We start from the raw sequence: 14,910 nt of genomic DNA on the forward strand, positions 1-14,910 counted from the left end.
GACTGGTTGGATCTCCTTGTCATCCAAGGGACTCTCAAGAGTCTTCTCCAACACCACAGTTCAAAAGCATCAATTCTTCAGCACTCAGCTTTCTTTATAGTCCAACTCTCACATCCATACAGGACTACTGGAAAAACCATAGCTTTGACTAGATGGACTTTTGTTGGCAAAGTAATGTCTCTGCTTTTTAATAAGCTGTCTAGGTTGGTCACAGCTTTTCTTCCAAGGAGAAAGCATCTTTTAATTTCATGGTTGAGTCACCATCTTCAGCGATTTTGGAGCCCAAGAAAATAAAGTCTGTCACTGTTTCCATTTTTCCCCATCTAGTTGCCATGAAGTGATGTGACCAGATGCCCTGCTCTTAGATTTTTGAATGTTGCATTTTAAGCCAGCTTTTTCACTCTCCTTTTTCACCTTTATCAAGAGGCTCTATAGTTCCTCTTCACTTTCTTCAATAAGGGTGGTGAAATCTGTATATCTGAGGTTATTGATATTTATCCCAGCAATCTTGATTCCAGCTTGTGCTTCATCCAGCCCAGCATTTCACATGATGTACTCTGCATATAAGTTAAATAAGCTGGGTGACAATATACAGCCTTGACCTACTCCTTTCCCAATTTTTAACCAGTCTGTTGTTCCATGTCCAGTTCTAACTGTTGCTTCTTGACCTGCATACAGATTTCTCAGGAGGCAGATAGGTGGTCTGGTATTCCCATCTCTTGAAGAATTTTCCACAGTTTGTTGTGACGCATGAAGTCAGAGGCTTTAGCATAGTCAGTGAAGCAGAAGTAGATGTTTTTCTGGAACTCTCTTGCTTTTTCAATGATCCAACTGATGTTGGCAATTTGATCTCTGGTTCCTCTGCCTTTTCTAAATCCAGCTTGAACATCTTGATGTTCTTGGTTCACATACGGTTAAAGCTTAGCTTGGAGAATTTTGAGCATTACTTTGCTAGCAAGTGAAATGAGTGCAGTTATACAGTAATTTGAGCATTCTTTAGCATTGCCTTTCTTTGGGATTGGAATGAAAAATGACCTTTCTCAGTTCTGTGGCCACTGCTGAGTTTTCCAAATTTGCTGGCATACTGAGTATAGCACTTTAACAGTATCACCTTTTAGGATTTCAACTAGCTCAGCTGGAATTCCTTCACCCCCACTAGCTTTGTTCATAGTGATGCTTCCTAAGGCCCACTTGACTTCACATGCCAGGATGTCTGGCTTTATGTGAGTGATCACACCATCATGGTTATCTGGGTCATTAAGATCTTTTTTGTATCATTCTTCTGTGTATTCTTGCCACCTCTTAATATCCTCTGCTTCTTTTAGGTCCATACCGTTTCTGTCCTTTATTGTGCCCATCTTTGCATGAAATGTTCCTTTGGTATCTCTAATTTTCTTGAAGAGATCTATCTAGTCTTTCCTATTCTATTGTTTTTCTCTATTTCTTTGCATTGTTCACTTAGGAAGGTTTTTTTTTTTTTTTAATCTCTCCTTGCTATTCTTTCTAACTCTGATTTCAGATGGGTTTATCTTTCGTTTTCTCCTTTGCTTTTCATTTATCTTCTTTTCTCAGCTATTTGTATGGCCTCCTCAGACAGCCATTTTGCCTTTCTGCATTTTTTATTCTTGGGAGCGGTTTGCATCATCACTTCCTGTACACTGTTATAAACCTCCATCCATAGTTCTTCAGGCACTCTGTCTATCAGATCAAATCCCTTGAATCTATTTGTCACTTCCATTGTATCATTGTAAGGGATTTGATTTAGGTCATACATGAATGGCCTAGTGGTTTCCCCTACTTCAATTTAAGTTTGAATTTTGCGATAAGGAGTTAATGATCTGAGCCACAGTCAGCTCCCAGTCTTGTTTTTGCTGACAACATAGAGCTTCTCCATCTTTGGCTGAAAAGAATGTAATCAGTCTGATTTCAGTATTGACCATTTGGTGATGTCCATTTGTAGAGTCAGTCATCTTCTGTGTTGTTGGAAGAGAGTGTTTGCTATGACCAACCAGTGTGTTCTCTTGGCATAACTCTGTTCACCTTTGCCCTGCTTCATTTTGTACTCCAAGGCCAAACTTGCCTGTTACTCCAGATGTCTCTTGACTTCCTACTTTTGCATTCCAGTCCCCTATGATGAAAAGGACATCTTTTTTTTTTAGTGTTAGTTCTAGATGGTCTTGTAGGGTTTCATAGAACCATTCAACTTCAGCTTCTTCAGCGTAACTGGTTGGGGCATAGACTTGGATTACTGTGATAGTGAATGGTTTGGAAACAAACAGAGATCATTCTGTCATTTTTGAGGTTGCACCCATGTACTGCATTTCAGATTCTTTTGTTGACTATGAGAGCTACTCCATTTCTTCTAAAGGATTCTTGCCCACAGTAGTAGATATAATGGTCATCTGAATTAAATTTGCCCATTCAGGTCCTTTTTAGTTCACTGGTTCCAAAAATGTTGACGTTCACTCATGCCATCTCCTGTTTGACCACTTCCAATTTACCTTGATTCATGGACCTAGCAACCAATCACTAAGCTAACCAAGTAGAGACTTCAGTGGCCACACTTGACAAAGAATACAGACTATATAGAAGTGTTGCAGAATAGTCACTAAACAAACACTACCAGCATTAACAACAAACCCTAGGGAGGGAGGAATCTGATTTCCAGAGTTGACTCATTATGTAATTTTATTTTGTTAAATTTTATTTTATATTGGACTGGAGTTTATTAATAATGTGTTAGTTTCAGTTGTACAACAAATGATTTAGTTGTACATATACGTGTATTGATTGTTTTTCAAATTCTTTTCCCATCATTATATAATTTTAAATGTCCATTTTTCAGCAAAAATTACAAAAACATGCAAAGAAATGAGAAAGTATTGTCAATATATTGGAAAACATTAATCTATATAAACCATCCCTGAGGACATCAAGATATTACACTTACTTGACAAGGACTTAAAATAAGCTATTTTAAATATGCACAAAGAATTAAATGAGAACAGTTTCTCACCAAGTAAAGAATGTCAATAAAGTAGCAAAATGTATAAAGTAAAATAAAATAGAATACACAAATTCTGGAGTCTGAAAGTAAAATAATTGAAACGAAAAATTCACTAGACGTGCTCAACTGTGAATTTGAGCAAGCAGAAAAGGAAACTTGAAAATAGGTCAATTGATATTATATAGTCTAAGGAGTAGAAAGTAAAAGTAATGAGAAATGAACAGAGATTCAGAGACACGTGTGACAATATCAGATGTACCAACATACATATAATGTGAGTCCCAGAAGGAGAAGAGAGAGAGAAAGGAGCAAAAAGAGTATTTGAAGAAATAATAGGGGCTTCCCTGATAGTCCAGTGGTTAGGAATCCATCTTGCAACGCAGTGAACACTGGTTTGATCCCTGCTCCAGGAAGATCCCACATGTTGCGGAGCACCTAAACCTATGCACCATAATTACTGAGCCAGCTCTAGAGCCTGCAAGCCACAATTACTGAAGCCCGTGCACCTAGAGCCTGTGCTCCACAGCAAGAGAAGACACCACAATGAAGAGTAGCCTGTGCTAGCCACAGCTAGAGAAAGCCCACACGCAGCAGTGAAGACCCACTATAGTCAAAAGATAAATAAATCTTTTTAAAAATTAGCCATAACAATGCAGTCTTAAAAAAAAAAAAAAGAATGGCCCCAAACATACCAAATTTGATGAAAGAAAGACATGGATCTATACATCCAAGAAGCTCAACAAACTCAAAACAGGATAAAACAAAAAGATCCACACGGAGATATATCATACACTGCCAAAAGACAAAGAATTTGAAAGCAGCCACAGAAAACTCATCATGTACAAGGAATTCTCAATAATATTAATAACTGATTTTTGACCAGAAACTATAGAAGCCGGATACTCATAGTGCTGAAAACAAACAAAGTCAACCAAGAATTCAAAAGCTGGCAAAACTATTCATCAAAAATGAAGGGGAAACTGCAGTCACAAATAAACACTGAGAGAATTTAATATTATAAGAAATATTAAAGGGAATCTTTAAGGCTGAAATGAAAAGACACAAGACAGTAATCTAAATCTATATAAAGAAAAAAAGACCGCCAGTAAGAGTCACTATATAGGTACATATAAAAGTAGAACGTATTTTTCTTTGTAACTTATTTTCTCTTACATGCTTTAAAAGATACCTGCATAAAGTAATAATTATAAGTCTTTGGTAAGTACACAATATATAAAGATGTAATTGGTATGACAATAAAAGTGTCAAGGAGGGTTGCGGGAATGGAGCTATGTAACAGCAAAGTATTTGCATAACATTGGAGTCAAATTGGTATTAATCCAAACTAGACTGTTAAAAGTTAAAATATTAATTGTAATTTACAGGTCAACCACTGAGAAAAAAATACTTACACACATATATATTTATATATAATACATTTAAATACATTTAAAATAACAAGGGAATTTAAATGGTACACTGTATGCGTGCATGCTCAGCCACTTCAGTTGTGTCTGACCCTTTGTGGCCCTATGGACTGTAGCCCACACTACAGTCCATAGGGTCCCACTCCTCAGTTCATGAGATTCTCCAGGCAAGAGTACTGGAGTGGGTTGCCATGCCAAATGATACATTAGATGATATCTAGTTAATTTTTAAAGGTGATAAAGGAGGAATAGAAGAACAAAAAAGTATAAGATACAGAAAACAAAAAGCAATGTAGCACATGTAAACCATGCTTCAACAGAAATTATGTTAAATGTAAATCAATTAAACACTCCCATTAAGTCAGAAATTGGCAAAATGAATTAATAAAATATGCTCCAACTATGTGTTGTCCATAAGAGAAATACTTTAAATTCAAAGTCACACATAGGTTGAAAGTAAAAAGATAGCAAAAGATATATCATGCATACAGTAACCAAGAGAGAGCTGGATAGCCATACTAATATTAGACAAAATAGATTACAAAATAAAAATTGTTAGTAGAGACAATGAAGTACATTTATTATGATAAGTGTCAGGCATCAGGAAAATATAAAAATTGTAAATACATATACACCTAACAACAGAACCCCAAAATATGTAAAGTAAAAACTGTAGAATTGGAGGGAGAAATAAGCGGTTCAGCAATAATAGTTGGAGACATCAGTACTCCATTTTCAATACTGGGTGAAACAACTAGACAGAAGATCAAAAAGGAAATCAAAGACTTGAACAACACTATAAACCAAGTAGCCCTGACAGACATCTATAGAACATGCCTCCCAACAACAGCAAAATGCACATTCTTAAGTGCACATGTAACATTTTCCAGAATAGAATATATGTCATAAAATAAAACAAGTCTCAAGAAATTTAAAAAGATTGAAATCATACAAAGTACTTTGGAATTAAATTAGATGGAAAGGAATGAAATTAAAAATCAATAAAAGAAGGAAAATTGGAAAGTTCTCAATTATGTGGAAATTAAATAACCCACTCATAAATGATCAATGGGTTAAAGAAGATATCACAAAGATTGTTAGAGAAGACTTAGAGATGGATGAAAGCCATATCAAAACATGCCAAAGCTTATTATTATTTCACTGTGGTGAAAGCAGTGGTTAGAGGGAAATTTGCAGCTGTAAATGCCTATAATTAAAAGAAGAAAGATCACAAATCAATAACCTAATGTTCCACCTTAAGAAATAAGAAAAAGAAGAATAAACTAAGCCCAAAACAATCAGAAGAAAAGCAACAATAAAAATTAGAGCAAAAATAACAAAAAGAGAATAGGAAAACAATTGAGAAAAATCAATTAAACCAAAAATTGATTCTTTGAAAAGATCCACAAAATTGACAAACCTTTAGGTAGACTGACCAAGGGCAGAGGGGGGAAGAGAAAAGATTCAAATTGCTAAAATCAAAAATGAGAGTGTGACCATTTCTACCAACCTTTACAGGTGAAAAAAGGAGCATAAAAGAATGCTATGAACAGCCTGTATGTCAACAAATTGCATAACCTAGATGTAATGGACACATTCCTAGAAAGATACACACTACAGAAACTAACTCAATAAAAAATAGAAAATCTGACTAGACCTTAACAAGTAAAAGAGAATTAATTAATAATTTTTTAATCCCACAAAGGAAACCCCAGGCACATATGGTTTTACTGGTTCATTCTACCAAGTATATAAAGACTTAACATTAATCCTTTAGTTTTAAAAAATGGAAGAGGAGATAACACTTTCCAATGCATTCTATGAGTCAGTATTACCCTGATACCAAAACTAGACGGAAAAAAAATCACAAGAAAACTACGAACTATCATCTCTTATGAATATGGACCCACACACAAAAATCCTCAATAAAATACTAGCAAAGCAAATCCAGCAACATGTAAAAAGGATCATACACCATGACCAAATAAGAATGCTCAGGAATGCAAAGTTGTTGTAACATCTGAAAATCAATTAATGAAATAAACCGTATCAATAGAATAAAAAAAGATCATCTCAACAGACACAAAAATTATTTGACAAAATTCTATACCCTTTCATTCTACATCCAATATCATACTGAATGGTGAAAGACTGAAAGCTTTTCTCTTAAGATCAGGAATAAGACAAGAATGTCCACTCTTGCCACTTCTATTCAACATTGTGCTGGAAGTTCTAGCCAGGGCAATTGGAGAAAAAGGAATAAAAGGCACACAGATGAGCAAAAAGTAAAGCTGCCACTATTTTCAGATGACATGATTTTGTACATAAAAAAATCCTAAGGTATTCATACAAAAATATTATTAGACTTAAAAGATGAGTTCACATGGCAAAAATCCAGAACACTGACAATATCAAATGCTGGCAAGTGGTAGAACAGCAGAAATTCTCATTCACTGATTCTGGGAATGCATAATGGTACAGCCACTTTGGAAGACAGTTTGGTGGTTTCTTACAATATTAAACATACCACGGGATCCAGCAATTGCACTCCTTGGTATTTACCCAAAGGAGTTGAAAACTTATGCCAACATTAGCACCTACACATGGATGTTGAGAGCAGCTTTACTCCTTATTGCCAAAACTTTGAAGCATCCAAGATGTCCTTAAGTAGGTGAACGGATAAACAAACTGTGATACATCCAGACAATGGGATGTTATTCAGCACTTAAAAGAAATGAGCTGTCAAACCATGAAAAGACTTGGAGGAACCTTAAACACATATTATTAAGTGAAAGAGTCTGAAAAGGCTACATATTATATGATTCTATCTGTATGACATTAGGAAAAAGGAAAATCTGTGCAGACAATAAAAAGATCAGGTGTTGAGGATGGTGAAAGAAATGAATAGGTAGAGCATAGGGGATTTTTAGGTCATTGAAAATACTCTGTGTGATACTATAATGATGAATATATGTTATTATACATTTGTCCAAACCTATGGAAAGTCAGTGGACATTGGGTGATAGTAATGTGTCAGTGCAGGTTCATCAACTGTAACAAATGTACCACTCTAGTAGGAAATGAAATTAATGAGTGAAGTGATGCACATAAGGAGACAAGAGGTATTTGGGAAATCTCTGTATCTTCCTCTCAATTTTTCTGTGAACCTAAAACTGCTCTGAAAAAATAAATCTTTTCAAAAACTAAGTTTGGCAACTTTGCTGGATATAAGATCAATATACAAAAATCAATTGTATTGTAACACATAGTGAAAAGTGAAAGCGAGTGAAAGCGAAAGTCACTCAGTCGTGTCTGACTCTTTGCAACCCCATGGACTGTCCATGGAATTCTCCAGACCAGAATACTGGAATGGGTACCCTTTCCCTTCTCCAGGGGATCTTCCCAACCCAGGGATCAAACTCAGGTCTCCTGCATTGCAGGTGGATTCTTTACCAACTGAGCTGTCACATTAGCAATGAGCAATCCAAAACTGTAATTAAGAAAAAAACCCTATTACAATAGCATAAAAAGAATGAAATGCTTATAAATAAATTTAACAGAAGTAGTGCAAGAATTGTACACTGAAAACTACTGGAAACTGTTGAAAGAAAATAAAGACCTCTATGTATGGGAAGACATCTTGTGTTTATGGATTGGAAGATTCACTATTCTTAAAATGGCAATTCTACCAATGTTGATTTAACAATTCAACATAATTCATATCAAAATCCCAGTTAGTTTTTCTTTTTTTTTTTTTTTTTAAAGAAATCGACAAACCGATACTAAAAATCATATGGGAATCCAAGGGACCCAGAATATCCAAACAATCTTGAAAAAGAACAAAATTGAAGGACTCACACTTATTGATTTAAAATTTTACTTTAGAGTTACAATAATTGAGACAGTGGAAAAGAGACCTATATAGAGCAATAGAATAGAAATGAAAGTCCAGAAATAAATCTGTATATCTATGGCCAATTGATTTTTGACAGGAATTCCAAAACTATTCAGTGGGAAAAGAATGGTATTTTCAACAAACACTGCTAGGACAACTGGATATCCACATGCAAAAGATCATGAATTTGGACCCTTACCTCACACTATATACAAAAATTAATTCAAAATGGACCAAAGACCTAAATATAAGAGCTAAAACTATAATACCCTTAGAAGAAATATGGGTGTAAATCTTCATAACCTTGGAATAGTTTTTCAATATGACTCAAATACCTAAGCTACCAAGGAAAACAGTGTTCTTATCACAATTTTTATTTTAAAAAGGTAAAATAGATAAATTGGCTTTCATCAAAATTAAATACCTTTGGGCTTCAAAGAACACTATCAAGAACATGAAAAGACAGCCCACAGAATGAGAGAAAATATTTTTCAGGAGAATATCTGCAGATACATGTCTGATAAGGATGTTGTATCCAGAATCCTTTCAAAGTTAAGAGTTTTTAAATACTCTTACAACTCAACAGAAAAAAAGCAAAATAACACAATTAAAAAGGGGACAAAAGGGTGTGAATCGAGATTTCTTGAAAGAAGATATGGCCAATAAACAAATAAGGAAGTGTTCAACGTAACTTGGAGAAGGAAATGGCTACCCACTCCAGTATTCTGGCCTGGAAAATTCCATGGACTGTGTAATCCGTGGGGTAGCAAAGGGTCAGACACGACTGAGCAACTTTCACTTTCAACATAACTAGTCATTAGGGAAATGCAAATCAGAACCACTATGAGAGACCCCTTCACTCTTCTAGGTTGACTCTAATTTTAAAAAGATAGACAATAGCAAATGTTGGCAAGGGTGTGGAAAAACTGGAACCCTCATACATTGCTGTGGGAATGTAAAATGGTGCAACTACTTTGGAAAATAGTCTGGCAGTTCTTCAAAAAGTTAATAGAGTTACCAAATGACCCAGAAATTCCACTCCTAGGTATACAACCACATATGCTCATATAAAAACTTATACACAAAATTTCATAGCAGCATTATTCATAACAGCCAAAAAAGTAGAAACAACCCAAATATTCATCAACTGATGACTGGATAAACAAAATCTAGTATATCTATACAATGAAATATAATTCAGTAATTGAAAGGAATAAAGTACTTATACATGCTACAACATGGATGAATGTTAAAAACATTATGATAAGTGAAAGAAACCAGACACAAAAGACTACATAGTATATGATTCTATTGATGTTAAATACCCAGAAGAGGCAAATCCATAGAAACAGAAAGGAAATTAGTGTTTTGCTAGGGGGCTAGGGGGTGGGGAAATTAATATTTAGCATGTATGGGTTTGTTTTTTTTTTTTTGGAGTGATGTTAATGTTCTGGAATTAGTAGTGACAGTTGCACAACCTTGTAAATATACTACTCATGTACGCTATAAGGGTGAATCCTCAAGGGAAAAAAATAGAGGGACAGATTTGGTCCATTGGCCATAGTTTGTCAATCTCTGGTTTGACAGTCATTTTTAGAGTTGCATAGACCAGAGACAAAATTCTCATTTTCAATTTATGAGCTCTGTGACCTGTGACAAGTTACTTAACAGCTATAACCCTCACTTTTCTTTATATAATGGTGATATGTAGAGTAACTCTTTTGTACTGTATGAGGATAAAGTTAGATCAAATATAAGTTCCACAAAGGCACTCTTTCCCCAGAGCCTAGAACTAACATGTATTCAATGTACATGAATAAGTAAAACATTTAGCAGTGACTGTCTCACAGTAATAAATATTAATAATAGCAAACCCTTATATACCATTTACTCTATGCCAGGTATTATTCTAAGTGCTTTGCAGAACTTTATCTCATTTCAATACCTAGTGTTATCATCATCCCCATTTTCCAGATGAGAAAACTGAGGCACAGATAGTGTAGATAACCTTCCCAAAATCACTCAGGTATGAAGTGATAGAGACAAAATTAAAACCCAAATGGTCCGGTCCAGAGTCCATGCAATAAATGTTGAGTGTGAATATGATTATAATCATCATCAAGTTTAACATATATCCAAGTATACCAATCTCATTTCTCTCTTTGATATCTGAGCACACACTAGCACCTCTACTTCCTAGCACTTGATTTAGGGTGAGGATGCTTCCCAAGTCTTCGATGTTCTGCTAGGAGGCATGTTCATCTTTTCATCTGTCCTTCATTCATGTAGTAAGCATGTATAGGGTCCCTACTGGGCTTCCCAGGTAGCTCAGTGGGTAAAGAATCCACCTGCATTGCAGGAGACACAGGAGATAAGAGTTCAATCCTTGGGTCAGAAAGAGCCCCTGGAGGAGGTCATGGCAACCCACTCCAGTATTCTTGCCTGGAGAATTCCATGGACTGAGGAACATGATGTGATACAATCCATAGGGTCACAAAGAGTTGAAGATGACTGAAGCGATTGAGCATACACACTTGCAGGGTCCCTACTATGTTCTAGGCCCTGTGCCATATAAACATAAAAAGACAGACTCTCTGTCCTCAAAGAGCTCAAAGTCTAGTCGGGAAGAGAATCATAATCAAGATGATAAGGGCTTTAGTAGGGCTATGTGGAAGTAGAGAAGACAAAGGGCAGAGTGTGGAGGTGGGAGGAAGGAAGGACCTATGAGAGTTTCCTGGAGGAAGTTTTACACAGAGAGGAATGTGGGGTAATCAGGAATAGGACAGGACCATCAAGTCAAGAATGAGGTTAAAGTATATAGAGAGGCCAAAAGGCCCAGGAGCTCTTAGTGAAACCCAGCAGGCAGAGTCCGACGTGACCAAAAGCAAGGCTGCAGGGGGGACCTGGAAAAGCTCATAAGGGCCTAGGTGCCATGCAAGTTTGGTCTTGAGCAACTACCTAGCATTCCCTCTCCACCGGCCTAGGTGCCATGCAAGTTTGGTCTTGAGCAACTACCTAGCATTCCCTCTCCACCTTACCTGACATTATTTTCTATGCCGGCATTTATCACCATCTGACCTATCATACCTTTGCTGTTTATTTACTGTCTGTCTCTTCCCACTGGAATGTGAGCTCCCTGAGGGCAGGGACTTGGCTTTGTTCACTTTTGTTTTCTGCTGCATCTCCTTTACCTACCACAGACACATGTTTGTATTGCCTGGCTATTGTAGGCATGAAATAAATATTTTCAAATAAATTAATGAGTGAAATAAAATAAAGAAACTCATGACCTGGGGGCTCTAGGGAAGACAAAGAGCATTACAGTACAGACTTGACCTCTAGGAGCTTACCGACTAGAGGGAACCTAACAGGTGGACATGAGTCTCTATTACACTCTGACTCCTCTCTTCCTACACTTCCTGCCTTCTCTCCCAGAACTTTCAGACTGTCCCCTGACCATTCAAATTCACTTCCTCTCACACATTTCTCCACCCCAGCCAGGACTTCGCGCTCCCTGACAGTGGCCCATGCTCCAGTCTGCCCACCCTCCTGGCTCTGCCCGTCCCATATCTCAGTCCTGAGAGCTGCCTGCCTCTGCTAGGTGTTGTTAGCATGATCAAACTAATTTTCACTGATGTATGAATCCCTGTCAGAGCAGTCTAGGTTATATGACTTTTTAAACTTTTTTGTTATGGAAACTTTCAAACATATACATAGCAGAGAAGAGTACGGTGAAACCCCGTGTACCCATCACCCAGCTTCAACAATTACCAACATTCTGCCATATTTTTTCTAGTCCTCACTTTTTCTTGAAGTATTTGAAAGCAAATCCCAGAGACCATACCACTCCACGGTTGAAAGTGAAAGTGAAATTCAGTCAGTCATGTCCAATTCTTTGTGACCCCATGGACTATACAGTCCATGGAATTCTCCAGGCCAGAATACTGGAATGGGTAGCCTTTTCCTTCTCCAGGGGATCTTCCCAATCCAGGGATTAAACACAAGTCTCCCACATTGCAGGCGGATTCTTTACCAGCTGAGCCACAAGAGAAGCCCAAGAGTACTGGAGCGGGTAGCCTATCCCTTCTCCAGGGGATCTTCCTGACCCAGAGATTGAACTGGGGCCTCCTGCATTGCAGGTGGATTCTTTACCAACTGAGCTATGAGGGATTTCACAGTTGCTGGCCTGTAAATATTTCAGTACGTTTCTCCAACAGATAAGGACCTTTTCTTAAATAACCACAATACCATTATCAAAGCTGACAAATTAATGATTCCTTAATACCATCTAATACCAGACACTATTAAGTTTTACCCAATTGTCTCAAAAATATCTTTCTGCATGGACTTGTTCAAACCAGCATCCAAACACAGTTCACACATTAGGCATGTACTTTTTAGGCTTAAGGCCACTAGGTAGAGTTTCAAGCCTCATGGGAAAATGGAGACTAATCAGCTCAAAGCACATCTGAACATTCCAAATTCTCTAACACTAGAACCTCAGTGTGGCCTCTCTCTGGCTAGAGAAAGGAGCTAACCATCCAAACCTCTCATCAAAGCTTTTTTTTGATAAGGGATAGAAAGAGTGTTGCCTCAGGGTGGGACAGGGAGGGGAGAACCAGAGAAATGCATTGCAACTAGCTTTCTGCTCTGCCTCCTATGCAGAGCACCCCCCTCCCAATCCCCATCCCAATCCTGGCGGACCTCTGAAATATTTGGTTCATCCATGTAAAAGTAATTGTAATTGCAGTCATTCCTGAGAGCTGCTTACCGTTATGCCTAATTATAGTACAGCACAATAATCATATGTGTATCATTAAAGATGTGTCAGATTGACTTTGTCATGAGTTTTATTTGATTTCAATATGAAACTGCTTCAATACACACAGCTTCAGAGCTTGTTGTTCCTGGTCCCAACCAGGGAGCAGGGGACCAGCTGTTGGCAAGCCAGCAGCTGAGCTTCCCTTCCCATCCTGTCCAGTTCCTCCCATCCGGCCCCATTCAGTCCTGTCCACTTCTGTGTGCTCTGACTGCAGCAGCTTATGCCAGAGGTGCCCACCTGCCTGCCCTTCCTCTCTTCCTCTTCACGGGCTGCACATCTGGGCTCAAGGCAGAATGATTCACTTATAAACAGAAACAACCAAACCAACAGAACCCCGCAGGCTCTGCCAACATCAACTGCTGCTTCCCTGATCCTCAGGGATCTCAGTCAAGCTTCTTTTGACTCAATCCATGCAACATCTTCATTATTCTCCCCATTGGCGGGGGTAGGGTGGGAAATGTGAGATGAGCCGATGTGTCCAAAGTCATAAAGTTCATCATTAGCAGAACCAGAAGGAGAATCAGAGGCTGTGGCTGCTGAGCCAAAGCTTCTGTAGGAACCAAGTCTGGATCAGGCTCCATCCATTAGGCCTTCCTCTCTAGTAATAGATGCAATTTCAAATATACAAGATGATGCTGTCTGTGCTGCTGGGCAACTTCCTGAGAAGCAGGCACATGAGAGTTTAGGGGTGGAAGTGGAGGGCAGCACTTTTCCAGCTCACATTTACAAGTTGTGGGAACCAAGCTTTTAGCCAGGACCAGGCCTTGCCTCATTGGTACATTGTCAGGCTGCCTCTTCCAGCAGGTTTCTTGCTGCTTGCCAGCACTGAGGCAGTCACTAATCTGGTAAACCAGTGTGGAAGAATCATGTCCACCATATCAAATCATTGCCTAATGAGCCTTCCCTTTGGGTCCTGTGCAGACCTGATGAATGAGGCTGGTGCACGTATGCCCAAATGCTCATTCATTCAGCTGGCCTTGAGTGAGGCCCATCTTTGTGCCTGCTCTGTGCTAAGTAAAGCTACCATCTGGTTCTTGCTCCTGAGAGCTACACTCCTGGCTGAATGGGGAAGAAAGTTATATAAACAAATATGTCAGAGTGGGACTTTGGGCTATAAAAGACCTTGTGAAGGTACAGATGAGGGAGCAAGGATCTCGCTTTGGGGGAGTCAGCAAAGACTTCAAAGAGGTTACATTGGAGCTAGGTCTTGAAAGATGAGTAAGAATGGTCTTGGCTGAGAAGGGAGGGCTGGGTATTCTCTGCACAAGGAATGGTAAGCAGAAAGGCCAGAAGGTGTGACAGAGCGTGAAGCAACCCAGTACCCTTTTGCAGATGTAAGCTACATAACTTTCCATTAAAGTATCTTGGGGTCTTAATAATTTAAACTTAGACTTCCAGGTAAACTATCACTCCAGTGTACTTATTTCCATGGCATTTGCTTCCCGCCACCCCCCGCCCTTCATCACTTTTGGGCCAGCCTTTTGGCCCTTCTGCAGTCTCTCTGCACTTAACTCAAAAGCGGGTGCTGAAATATGCCATTTCAATTTGTTTATTCTAAATTTTGCACCAATCACATTGACCCACTGAATGGCTTAGGTATGTGTTCTAGGTTTCTTGGAGCAGAAAAAGGAGGCATTTTTTCCCCCTAGAGTCAATCCCAAGGAAGCAGAGCCCACTGGTCATGAGCAGCGATGGCACAAAATCCCTGGAGATGCCGGAGCCCCGTGTGCTAGGCCTCTGCTGCCTGTTTGCTTAGCTG

The 14,910-nt window shown here is 38.4% G+C and overlaps 1 protein-coding gene and 2 long non-coding RNA genes across 7 annotated transcripts in view; 1 reads left to right on the forward strand and 2 right to left on the reverse strand.

Annotated features, from left to right (window-relative positions):
* HDAC8 (histone deacetylase 8) overlaps positions 1-14,910 on the forward strand; it is a 259,468-nt gene that overhangs the window by 199,479 nt on the left and 45,079 nt on the right. The window lies entirely within an intron of this gene.
* LOC145536841 (uncharacterized) overlaps positions 1-14,910 on the reverse strand; it is a 152,112-nt gene that overhangs the window by 78,191 nt on the left and 59,011 nt on the right. The gene's annotated exons all lie outside the window — the stretch shown is intronic.
* Positions 7,169-12,370, reverse strand: LOC145536843 (uncharacterized). The gene is made up of 3 exons (XR_014076049.1): positions 12,232-12,370; positions 9,078-11,739; positions 7,169-7,769 (listed from the first exon to the last, which is right to left on the reverse strand). It is a non-coding gene; the product is annotated as an uncharacterized LOC145536843 (long non-coding RNA).

This window comes from Giraffa tippelskirchi, chromosome X (genome assembly GCF_054371585.1).
Source record: "Giraffa tippelskirchi isolate mGirTip1 chromosome X, T2T-mGirTip1v1.2.pri, whole genome shotgun sequence".
NCBI lineage: Eukaryota > Metazoa > Chordata > Mammalia > Artiodactyla > Giraffidae > Giraffa > Giraffa tippelskirchi.